At 40.9% G+C, this 11892-nt stretch overlaps 1 long non-coding RNA gene across 1 annotated transcript; it reads right to left on the minus strand.

Moving 5' to 3' along the window:
* Positions 1–228: 228 nt before the first annotated feature.
* Positions 229–5820, minus strand: LOC121828691 (uncharacterized). Its single transcript, XR_006071199.2, has 3 exons — positions 2396–5820; positions 1070–1199; positions 229–658 (listed from the first exon to the last, which is right to left on the minus strand). It is a non-coding gene; the product is annotated as an uncharacterized LOC121828691 (long non-coding RNA).
* Positions 5821–11892: the final 6072 nt, after the last annotated feature.

Here is an 11892-nt window from a genome sequence, read left to right on the forward strand (position 1 = left end):
AAAATAAAAAGACCCTTATATTTCACCTAATTAAATGCTGGAAAACAGCCTTCAATATTATTTACAAGCATTCAGAAGTTTTAATTCAACCAAGTCTCCCACATCCTCACTGGCTCCAATACACATTCTTTATTGTGTGTTGCTGAGGCTGCCTACCCAGTACCACAATGACCCCAGGTGCAGTTACTCAACTCATCTGGTGGAAGGCATCACATCTCACAAATAAGTGGGTTGTGAAAATGTTTATTTGCAAACCAAGTTTTCTGGCCAGCATTCTAAATGCCATCTCAAGCTCAACTCTTTCCTGTGCCTCACTCATGAATGGGGACCTGCATGTTACAAGGTGGCCAGTCATAGGTAAGGAATTCATGGCAGCCCAAAGGCTGAGGAGCAAGAAGAAGCAGAAACCTCAGCACAGTTGGCACCATAATTAGCCAAGGTAACAGGCTAGTCAAGTTTTGGTGAAAACCTCCATTTGGTTTTAACCATAAAGTAGTGGGGATGCTCTTCACACTCTTTTCCAAGTCTACTTTGGCCTAAATTGCAAAGTAGAAAAGCCCCGAGACCATGCCTGTCAACAGTGCAGGCAGTGTGACTGATACACAACAGCGATTCTTGGACTCCTATCCTGGCCCCTGAGCCTCGTTTCTTCCTCCATCTGCAAGACATAGGAAGCTATAAGATTTATACCCATTCACTCATCCTTGCATTTGCTTATTAATTTGGGTGATCAGGGTCTACTGGGTGCCAAGCCCTCAGCCAAATAAGAAGTTGCAAAGGTAAAGCATTCCTTGGCCTTCTTGAGAGTCAAGTGCAGTGGATAGATAGGTCCACATTCATAATATATAATTAGAGCTATGACAGAAACATAAAAAATATGATGCTGGAATGGGAGCTGGACACAAGGTTCAGCCATTAAAGAGTACTGGCTGCTCTTCCAGAGGACCAGGGTACAGCTCTCAGCATCTACATAATGGCTCATAACCACCTAAAACTCCAGTTCCAGGGGATCTGACACCTTCTTCTAGACCCTGCAAGCACCTGGCATGCACATGGTGCACAGACATACCTTCAGGCAAGACACACGAACATAAAAAAATATTTTTAAATGTGATTCTGGGAGCACACAGGAAGTAGCATTTTCTTCTTCTGTTCGAAGTATCAGGAATGTGGTCCTAGAAAAGCGGTTTGATCTGAGCCTGGAAAAACAAGGAAGAATATTCTATGTCTGTGTAAATACTTATGAGTGATCAGAGTGGGGGTGGGTGGTGAGGTGGGGAAGCTGGACAAGAGGTACAGTGTGGGGAGGGGGCTCAGGCAGGTCCAGGGAAGGAGGCTGGCACCCACTGTAGAGAGCTGTGCGTGCTCGGCCTTCCCTAGGATCTGGTCAAATGTTTTGCTTGGTTTTGTTTGGGACAAGTTCTCACTGTGTGTAATCTGATCTGGCCTGGGAATCACTTATGGAGTTCAGGAAAGCCTTCTCCTGCCTCAGCCTCTGCCAAGCTAGCATTACAGACACGGACACCGTGCCTCGCTTCTCTGCAAGATCTGAAAAGAGGAATAACACATTGTCTTGGGGTTGTAGAGAGATCCAGCTGATTATAATATGAAGGATGAGTCTGAGACAAGAATTAGCTTAGTAAGGAGAGACAAAAACCTTCAGGAAGGCCGAGGTGGAGAGATGGAGTGGAAGAGACAAAGCCAGAGACATGGTTTGAGAAGGGTAGGTTCTTGTTTCTGACGTGGATGAGCAAAGTGGAGAGTGAAATCACTGGGTGGCAAGTACACCGGGCGTTGTGATGAGAGGAAGCGTCTCAGGTAAGAGGCTGAGGCATGGGCGGGTGGGTTCGTAGTTTGGAGAAAGTTACGTAGCTCTTGCTCGTGGAATGTTTTTTATGAGCATGTTGAATAAATATGGAGCTTAAGAGTGAGCTCTGGGGAAGATCTGGACCTCTCAAGGTGGGCTTGGTGGATGGAGCCATGGTGTGGGTGGGGTTGTGGAGGAGGCAACAGCCAAGGACTTGACGAGATTGACAAGGAAGCCTCTTGAGGCTTCAGTGCTCCTGAAAACTCGTGATGTAGGACTGAAGCAGAGCCCAAGACCACAAGACAGAGCAATTGGGAAAGCAGAGAGAGCGTGGCCATGTGGAGGTGGGCAGTCTAGCAGAGTTGGAGCTGGGATTTTCTTTTTTTTTCCTGAGAGAAGTCAAGTTCCTTAGAGCAGGGAATTTCTAGTAACCCCAGGGAGGGGATTTCAGTTACTGAAGGCAGGGTGCTGGAAGGGTGAGGTGGGGTGGGGCGGGGAGTCAGGAGGAAGACCTGAAGTTGTCCGGGTGAAGTGGGAGGGTGGGGCTGCCAGGGAGGGGGTGAAGATTACAGGATTATGGGTTCTCACTTTAGGGCTCCAGTCACACCTCTTGGCACGAGGCGTTATTTTCTTCACCACATCCTTGATTGCAGCTTGTAAATCTTTAGGCCTGTTCCTTTATCCCACTCAGACATCCATTCAAAAATATGTAACGAATTGAAAGAATTAGCATTTGTCATCTCCAAGAATCCCAGGTTGGGGGGGCGGGAGAAAGCCCCCAAGTAGCTTTAGTTGCAGGGTTTTTGCTCTGAAGCCTCTCCCTTCAAGCTGATTGCATCACTGCCTCCTGGAATGCTCGACAGGTAGGATACCCCTCTTGCCTCACCCTGTTTCTTTCTTTCTGCAGGCAGAAATGATGAGCTGCTTGCAGCCAGCAGCTGAGGCACCGGAGACCCGGGGCTCTCTCTGCACAGCTTCCTGCCTCTTCTTCTCTAAGCCCCACCAGGCACCCGCCTGGGCTGAGCCACAGGAGAGGCATCTGTGATACCTGATGACAATCATCTCTGATGAGAGTGCCTCTGCACAGCCCAGGCGAGCTGGGCCACAGCTAATTAGCATGTGAGGCCAGCGTGCTGTTTACTGGAACTACACTAACAAGTGGTAGCTTTTTCCATCACAGGACAGTCATTGTCAGCCAGGAACCCTTCACTCCATCAGTTTAGGGACAAGGCTGATACTTCTTACGCACTACCACCAAGACACATTAATGCATTTGTGCCAAGAGTCACTTTCAGTCCATGTTCCCACTTCTGTAAGCTGTCACTTCTAGACACAGTAGGAAAATCTCGTGATAGTCCAAGTGGCCTAGCACTTTTAAATGAGTATCTTTTAAAAAATTTTCTTGGCATGTTTCTTGGGTAATGTTTCCAGTCTAAGAAATGGAGCTAAGATTGGTGTTGGCTTTCGAAGTAAAGAGAGAAGCAGATGACATGATTAGATGGTTAATGGACATTAAGGACACAAACTCTGCTTCTGCCACTCATGTTGGATGAATTGTTCATAAACACAATGAACTTAAAGATAATAGCTCTAATTTCTGTTATAGAACCACCTGGTTTGGAATCATTTTCAAAATATTTTTTTCTGAGATTTCTTTCAACCCAACAGAGAATGTCCATGCAAGTTCTCATTCGTCCGTGGGGTGACATTGTCTGGTAGCTTTAAGACACGACATTCTATTATTGTAGCTGCCTTGTCCAATACAGACAAATGTATTCTATCTGAGGACAGACAAACTGAGGATGCTATGGGACAAAGTGTAAATGTATCTACATATCTCATGCCTATCATTTCAGCATGATTTTAAAAATAGTCTTAGATCTTGATTACTGAGAAAACTTTGGGATATTTTATAAAGCCAGTGGAAATAATAAATTTCATCCTGGGGATACTTCTACCAGAAACCCAAGCCTTTGCAGCAGGCTCATTTAAAAAAAAAATATGTCAACCTGACCAACTATTTTTCAAAGTCCCCATTCAAGCAGTTGGTGATATCAGTGCTGCCGAATTCTTACCCTTTCCTGAGTCAACAACAGTTGCTCAGACTTTCCGAAAAGAGAATTTTGAAATAATTCTAAAAAGCCCAGATGTTTTTATATAGTTGGATGACTTTTCACAAACTCGAACATTCAACATTTATAAGCATTTTAATTTATTTCCCAATGAAAATTATGGGTTCTACATCTTGAAAATATGTGTTGTGTTCTTCTACCACTGCATACAAAGGCCTTCCTGGAGCATGTGGTCATTTCCATAAAGCCCATTATACACGTAGCATTTAATTCCAATGCTACTTAACATTCGTCTATTTATATTTAATCATCAAAAACATATTTCATAGTAGGTTTCAATAATTCTCTGCTTCAGGAACTCACTAGTGACTTAAGCACATTCATCCGTTTTTGTTTACATTCCTAATTTAAACGAACCCAACTCTTTTCCCTCAACAAAAGTGTTTTTTTTTTTTTTTGTTGTTGTTGTTGTTTTATTTTACTTGAAACAAAAAATTCCCTCTCCAGGTGAAAAGTTGATTACCAGTCTTTAGTCTGGAGGTAAATTTTACAGCTCTTTTAAATCCATGGACGTGGGTCTCCCGTTAGAAGTGCTGACACAGCCCTACCCACCATGTATCGGCATGAAGTATCCCGCTGTAATAAGCAGTTATTATGTATGTGTAAAGATAATGAGAGGCCATGTCTGAAGAGAGTTAATGTAAAATGCTAAGCAATTATAGTTGGTTACACAATACAGGTTAATATTCCTTCATACAGCAGGGCTGGTTTTTTTTTTTCTTTTGTCCTCCAGAACTAATGAAAATTTTGAGACCTGACCATAATGATAAGCAGCGATCCACACGTCCTTTGTGTCAAGGCTGTTGCATTAATGCCTTCCCTTCATATAACATTTTGCATAGCCTAAAGCATCTATTAAAATCCTTTGTAAAATTCATGAAACAAAAGTGGTGGGTTGAGTCTAGGGGGAGAGAAAGTAAGCTGCTTATTAGCAAAAAGTCAAAAACACAGGGCCAATTACAGATCTGAAGAAGAAAGGCTAAGGAACAGCGCGGGGAGTAATTCTTTCTTCAGCCCAATGGGCTCAGGCGAGGGGCAGGTTGGACGGAAATGGAGCAACAGTGTGCGCAGTAATTAAACAGAAACGTTCGCTGGTAGAAACATCTCTGTCACAATGGCAGGAGACGCTCAACTGAAAACAGGCTGGTCTCACCATGATGCTAAATTGGAAGGATTTAGGGGTTGCTCCCTAAAGGAGAGACCGGGGGTAGTGAAGAGGAGTGGGGCTCAGGAGATATGTAAAGAATCCGTTTGGTATTTCAAATGCTCTAAATTAGCTTTTACAAAGAGAGAGAGTGCGGAAGAGAGACGGCGAGACTTCCTCCTGAAGCAGCAACAGAAAACTGAATAAACCACAATAAGATTGCCCTTTCTCTGTTATAAACTTGGCATTAAGCCTGTCATGTTCAATGACAGCCTTCCGGGCCTCATGCTTTACCCTTTGGAATTTGAAAGATTGGCAGGTGTCATGATTTCCTTAACATAAAAGACCTTGCCGATAATGTGCCCCGCGCACACTTAGACTCTGTAACTCCACTTGCTCCGTTTGGGTCTCATCGGGTGAGCTTGCCACTCAGGCTGCAGGCTCCTGAGCTGCCCAGAAATGGATCTGGCCTGAGGACAGTGTTTGCTGCTGGAGGAGCTTGTGGTGGCGGCTGTACTTTTATGATTCTCCTTAGCAGTCTAAACATGTCCCACATTTACAATAATGAGCTGCCTTGTAGAGAGGGGCTCTCCGAGAGCATTGTTACTTTTCTTTGAAATGTTGAACGCAAACAGAATGGCTCTCTTCTGACTTAAGGCTACAAACCAGGTCCCGTTTAAACAATAATCCTCCCTCTTTGCAACCTCCCACCCCAGCCAGATCCTTCCAATAACTCCAAACGGGAAAACGTTATTAACGTTAAGAGAAACAACCGCTCCTCGTGAGCTGATGGCTCTGCGGCACCCGGCACCCTTGATGGCACCTGTGTGCCACCACCCAACCTCACTCGAAAATAAAAGTAGGAGTCTCTTCAGGGCACTCAGTTGCCAGAAAAGAAATCTGACATTTCCCCGAAAATGGCTATGGGCTAGGCACTAACCACTCAATAAAATGTTTTAAAGTAAGATTTCAGGAAGGCTGATCTCACAGGTTTTTATTTTTGTTACAGAAAATGAAACAAAAGGAGACAGAATACGGTGCTAATGTCACACATGCTCATCATTTGACTTGAACAAATGCCATGCTTACGGTCACAGAGATTCATCTGTGCCTGCTGCTCGCTGCTCACTGTCCCCTCTGCCCTGCTCATCGCCACCTCGTGAGGGCGGGGAGCAACCCCTTGGCGTCTCACCTGCAACATTCCGGTGGCTAGCTCCAAACCGGAATACTTCGGCTTTTTTTTTTTTTTTAACAGCTCAAGGAAAGATTTTGAACTTTAGGTCTTTTTAAATTTCTGGGGCTTCTCCGATGAGCTGCATTTTGTAAGATAATACCACCAGCCCCCATGTTAGAAAGTCCCAGGATTGCTTCACAGGGGTGTATTGTCACTGGTCACAGAAATTCGGGAAGCTGGGTTCTCCTCCTGCGGGTCGCTCTCCTGTCATTTGTAAACCTTTACTTTTGGCGTTCAGATAAATGATCTATTTCAGTAGGTTTACGAAAACATGTCTGTACACCTACTACACGCTAGCCACCGCAGTGGCACAGAAAAACAAGGAGGACCAAGCAAGGAAAGGACGATGGAGCACATTAACCTCCCATCTCCCCCTGGCCCACACTTGGCTGCACGCTTTACAGGGATGATGTTATTCAATTTCCTTTTGTATTGGTGGTTCATAGTATATATGCAGGAACTTTTCTGCTTTCAACTTTGATATCACTACTGTCTATTTAATTGCCCCTGAAGAACTATTTTCTAGATCTATTATCTATACATAAACTGTGAAGTGCCCCAAAGTTGCTGGTAAAGAACACCAAACATCGCAAAGAGAAATAGTGAGTCCCCATTTCTATAAGTAAGTTATAGACAAACAAGGGAATTCTTTACAAAATATTCTACATAGATTTTTTTAATTAAAGAAACACATTTTTCTTCCTTTTTAGTTTTTTTTAAATTCTAATATTGTCGATAATGAACTAAAAAAAAGTACAACTATTTTAAAGTGGCATTTTTCTCTCTGGTGATTTAGAAGACTTTGTAATTTGACTGGACAAGATGATGTCACTTTTAGGTCAGTAGAGAATAGTGATTCTACTTAAACTTTTTTGCTTGTGCACAAAAGAACATCTGCAACATAAACTTTAATTACAAATCACAATATTAAGATACCCACTGACAATCCCACCAACAGATCTCAGATGGCTCTGTTCTCCATTCCACTTCTCTGAAGGACCTATTTACTGTCTTGAACATTTTACTGACACATTTTATGAATCCCTTTAAAGCAATGCTTCTATATATGTACGTATCACTATGGCTATTCAGTTTTGTTTGGGGCTCTATAAAACGTTACCATGTCATACACAGTCTTTGGAATTGGATTTTCTCATCCAACACTAAGATTCATTCAGTGTGTGTGTGTGTGTGTGTGTGTGTGTGTGTGTGTGTGTGTGTGTGTGTGCACCTATGCTGTTATGTCATTCATTTTTCCCTACTGCATAATAGTCCATTATATGACCATAATACAATTACTTAATTACTTATCTACCATTCGGTCAGTGGATATTGGGTAATTTCAAGTGTTCCTGTTTTTTGTTTGTTTGTTTGTTTGTTTGTTTGCTTGATATTCGACACCAAACTTCCTTATTTTTGTTTCCTGGGGTACTTATGAAATATTTCCTCTAACACTGATAGGTTTTTTTTTTTTCCTTCCTAAGAACCTCACAGTGAAATTTTTTTTTAAAATTCTCTAACTAACAAGGCCTTTGAGTTCCTTGAACTAATCTCATGAACTAAACTAAAAAAATAAAAGTTAAAAACCGCTAGCTGCTATGAATGTAGGACAATGAGGTTGCAATGTAACCCCAGGGAGGTCGTACACTAGGAAAGCGCAAAGCCCTTGGCCCAAGAGAGGGGTGTCGGAACTGTTTCTGAGCTGGAAGACCCCCAAACCTGCTCAAGGCACCATGCTGGTGGTGGCTCAGTCCCATCTGTGAAAACTAGGTTGGTCAACAGACAGACGGTATAGAAGGAAATGAAGTCACTTCAGGCCAAATGGTTACGCAGACTTCATCCAGGCTGCCTTTTCCTCTCCAACAGAGTGTCGTGACCAAAACCAAACAGAACAAAAAAAGGAAGAGAGGAAAAATCCCACGGGACTTCTATCTTTGGTAAATAAATGGAAATACATGTTTGGCAAAATCCTTCAGAATTTTCTGAACTATTATCCCCTCTAGTTTCACTAACATGTTAACCTACTTACAGCAATTAGTGCTTCATTAGTAAGGCTAACTAACTGTTGCCGGGCCCTGTAATGATTTGCCAGGCTTTCCAGATACAAGCGCATAATCAATGTTTTCCAATTACTTCTATAGTGCAGCCACTATTTCAAATAAACTAGATAATAATACAAACCCATTACTGGAGCTGAAGTAGCAGAGGCATTTAATTGCAAGGCACTTCTTCTCAGCTTTTAAAATTTTTCACACTAATGAAGTGTCATACAAAAAAGTTGTATTGATTTTTCTACCACATGGCTTCAACCACAAATATGTAATTATCCCTTTTATATCTAGCTGGGGGATTAAAATAATCTATAGTATATAGCCTTTGCTTATCCCTGATGGGTTTAGGAGTGCTTTTACCCTTTTCAAAATATGCGGCCCTTTGATGAATGAACTTTAGGCAAAATGTTGCTTTATCTGTTTCCAACCTTTGCTTTTTAAAGTCAGTTTTGTGTGCAGGCATTAAAGTCTGAAATCACAAGCTTCCAAAATTGAAGTGCGTTCTAGTACATTCTCATATAATTCCATTCACTGAGAGCATCATAGATATTTTTTCTTCACTACAGAAGTCGACATGGGTGTATGTAACCACTCTGTATTGCGCCTACATTTGCAATTCACCGTACTTACATTTTTATTTCCAGCTAACACTTTATTAACCGTGTTATATTTTTAACAGGAATAAAGTGGCCTCTGCATTAATTGGAGCCAATTCTTTCCCAGCTTTTTCAGGTGGGAAAAAAAAGTAACAATAACCCACCGGCATTAAACTTCTTATTTTCTCATTACAGTTTGGTCAGTAAAGCAGAGAGGGAAAGTATTTTCTTTATGAAAAGAGAAGGTCATTATAAGAATAAAATGGATTTTGCAGAGATCAGGAATTATTGTCAAAAGCACGGGGCTTTTAAAAATTACCTCATCTTTCTTGATCTTTTTACATATAAGTCGGTTTCTTTAAACTTTTTCTTTTCTTTTTCCTTTCTTACTTTTTTTTTCTGAGAATTCTTTGGTTGCATTTTAATATCATTTCAATTTTGGCTAGTAGATTCCAAAGAGAAAAGGCTAGTTTAGCTGTTGGGAAGACTTGGTTCTCAATAGTCATCTGCCAAACTCTCTCCCATAGTTGCTGCCACGTGGGAACTGGCTCACCATTCTGAAATTCCAGGGTGCAAGCACCTCCCCTGGGTTTTGCCTTTGTATGCCACATGGTTAAGGGACCATGTCTGGTCAGATTAATACAACATGTTTCAGACACTGAAAATATTGTCAAGCTGAGTGTGGACACCAAATATGCTGGAACTCAACACCAGAAGACCTTGCAGTAAAATTTTAGTAGTAAAGAGATACAAAATTACTGCATTTACTGACATTTTCAACCCAGGTCATTGACATTTAGAATGTCTTCAGCAGAACTCTTACTCAGAAAGCATTAATTGCACAGGTGTTCTATCCCACCAAGATCCCAAACTAAAAACAAATCCCAAGTTACCAGACAGATGTGGGTTTCAATCGCTACTACTTTATCTTCGTCTTATTTAAAAAAAAAAAAAACCCTGCAAAAAATCCTTTAAAATATCAGATGTTAGATATACAAATGTGCTATGAAATATAAGTTGTAAGAGAAATGAAACACACATACATATTTAAAATAAATAAAAATAATGGATTTTTAAATTAGTTACGTATAATACTTGGATCTATCCATATAAAATACCTTCCTTGGTAGAGGCTGGACATGCAGATGAAGGATGAAAGGGAAGTGAAAAAAAAATGGGTCCATCAGAGCAGTCTGGGCAGCAGGAAAGCAGCCATTTATTTTTAAATTAATTCACACAAAAACATTTTAATATTGATTTCTTTTAAAAGCACCCTTAATTTCCACCCCTGCTACTCTTCTTGTGTGGAGAATTGGTTTCTCTGGATTTCTGTTGCTCATTTTTTTTTATGTTTTAAAACATTGATATACCGTTAGGGGTCCAGAGAGGCAGTGATGGTGCCCATGTCTGAGCTCTTTGGGAAGCATATTTGCAAGGATATAGCAACCCTTACTTCCATGAGCTCTGTACAGAAGGTGTACAGCCCCATGTGAGGGTAAAATGCAAGCAAGAAATATGGTCTCAAAACCGGATCATTATCAAGAATTGTCAGGTACATAACAGTGAAATTTCTGTTGGGAGGGGAGAATGAGATGCTTCCTACAGTGTGGATTTCAACACTCAAGTCTGAGCGTGGCTGGAAGAGGTGTGTATTTCTGAGATGCTAAACGCCATTACCTTGACTGTCAACATGAAGTGATTAGAGTCATATTTATTGATAAAACTTTCAGCTCCCAAGCTGCCACACTGAGTGTGTATCAGAGCTGTCAGCAGAGCCTGGGCGCCACACAGATGAGTGTCTGTCTGTGACATTGCCCTTTTATAATCTATGAAAACAAAAGATCTTGAAGTTTGGAGGACACCAGAGTAATTTTAAAATAGTCTCCAAGCTAAATTATGGTCTGTTTTTTTTTTTTTTTTAAAAAATGTATTTTTCTGGCTTCAGGTGTTTTAGGAAAATCAATTGCCAACCAAATTCGAACTGTAAATACAGCTATTATTTACAGGATTCTAATCCCGACATGAGGGTTACACATATGATCAGCTATGTGTGTCTGATTACCATCACACTGGAGTGTGATTCTTTTAAGGTGTGGGGTAGTTATTCGAACATGTGATTTTTCAAGGGTTCTTTAAGTTTAAGGCCATTAAAAGTCATTAGGTCATTTTCCTTCTTCAAGGTAGTGTTTTGCATCTGTGGCCTTGTTTGGTTGCTGGAAGATTTGAGCTGAAAATATAACCAAAAAGCAAAACGGTCTGTGTACCCTGTGTCAGCTCTTGTATGTATTATCCTTGATTGGAGTAGAAAGTGAGCAATGATCCTGAACTGTAACTTAGGAGAGAAATCTGACCAGTGAAAAAAACCAGCACAAAAATGAAAGCTAAAACTCTCAACATTGTAGGACTTTTCACCTACCCAGATATATTTTTAAAAAGAAATATATATATATATATATATATATATATATATATATATATATATATATATTCAATATATAATACACATGAATCTAAGTGTTTTGTCATGGAGTGAGCTCTGTACTCAAGTTGTTCAGGTACCAACTTAACCAAGGAAAGATTCTACAGGGGTGCTAACCAATTGCTTATCTTCTGGTGTTTGTTTTGTAATAATTAGATGGAGGGAAAACGGGATGCAGACTGGAGAGACAGATCACTGAGCACCCATTAGAATAAGGGTAATGTTTCTTAGCTCATCCTATTTGGTCTAGGATGCTATTGGACCTACCTTTGAGACGATGTGAGTTAACCATACAATGATGTCAAACTGGAGGGGTATGTTACCTGTGTACACACCGACCATTTCATCATTAAAATTAATGTATCTTACGTTTTTTCTTGCATCTTTCATTCTAAACAGGAAGCAATTTATGTTTCTGTTTTACCCACATTTAGCCAAGGCAGAAATAC

Source organism: Peromyscus maniculatus, chromosome 4 (genome assembly GCF_049852395.1).
Source record: "Peromyscus maniculatus bairdii isolate BWxNUB_F1_BW_parent chromosome 4, HU_Pman_BW_mat_3.1, whole genome shotgun sequence".
NCBI classification, from domain to species: Eukaryota; Metazoa; Chordata; class Mammalia; order Rodentia; family Cricetidae; genus Peromyscus; species Peromyscus maniculatus.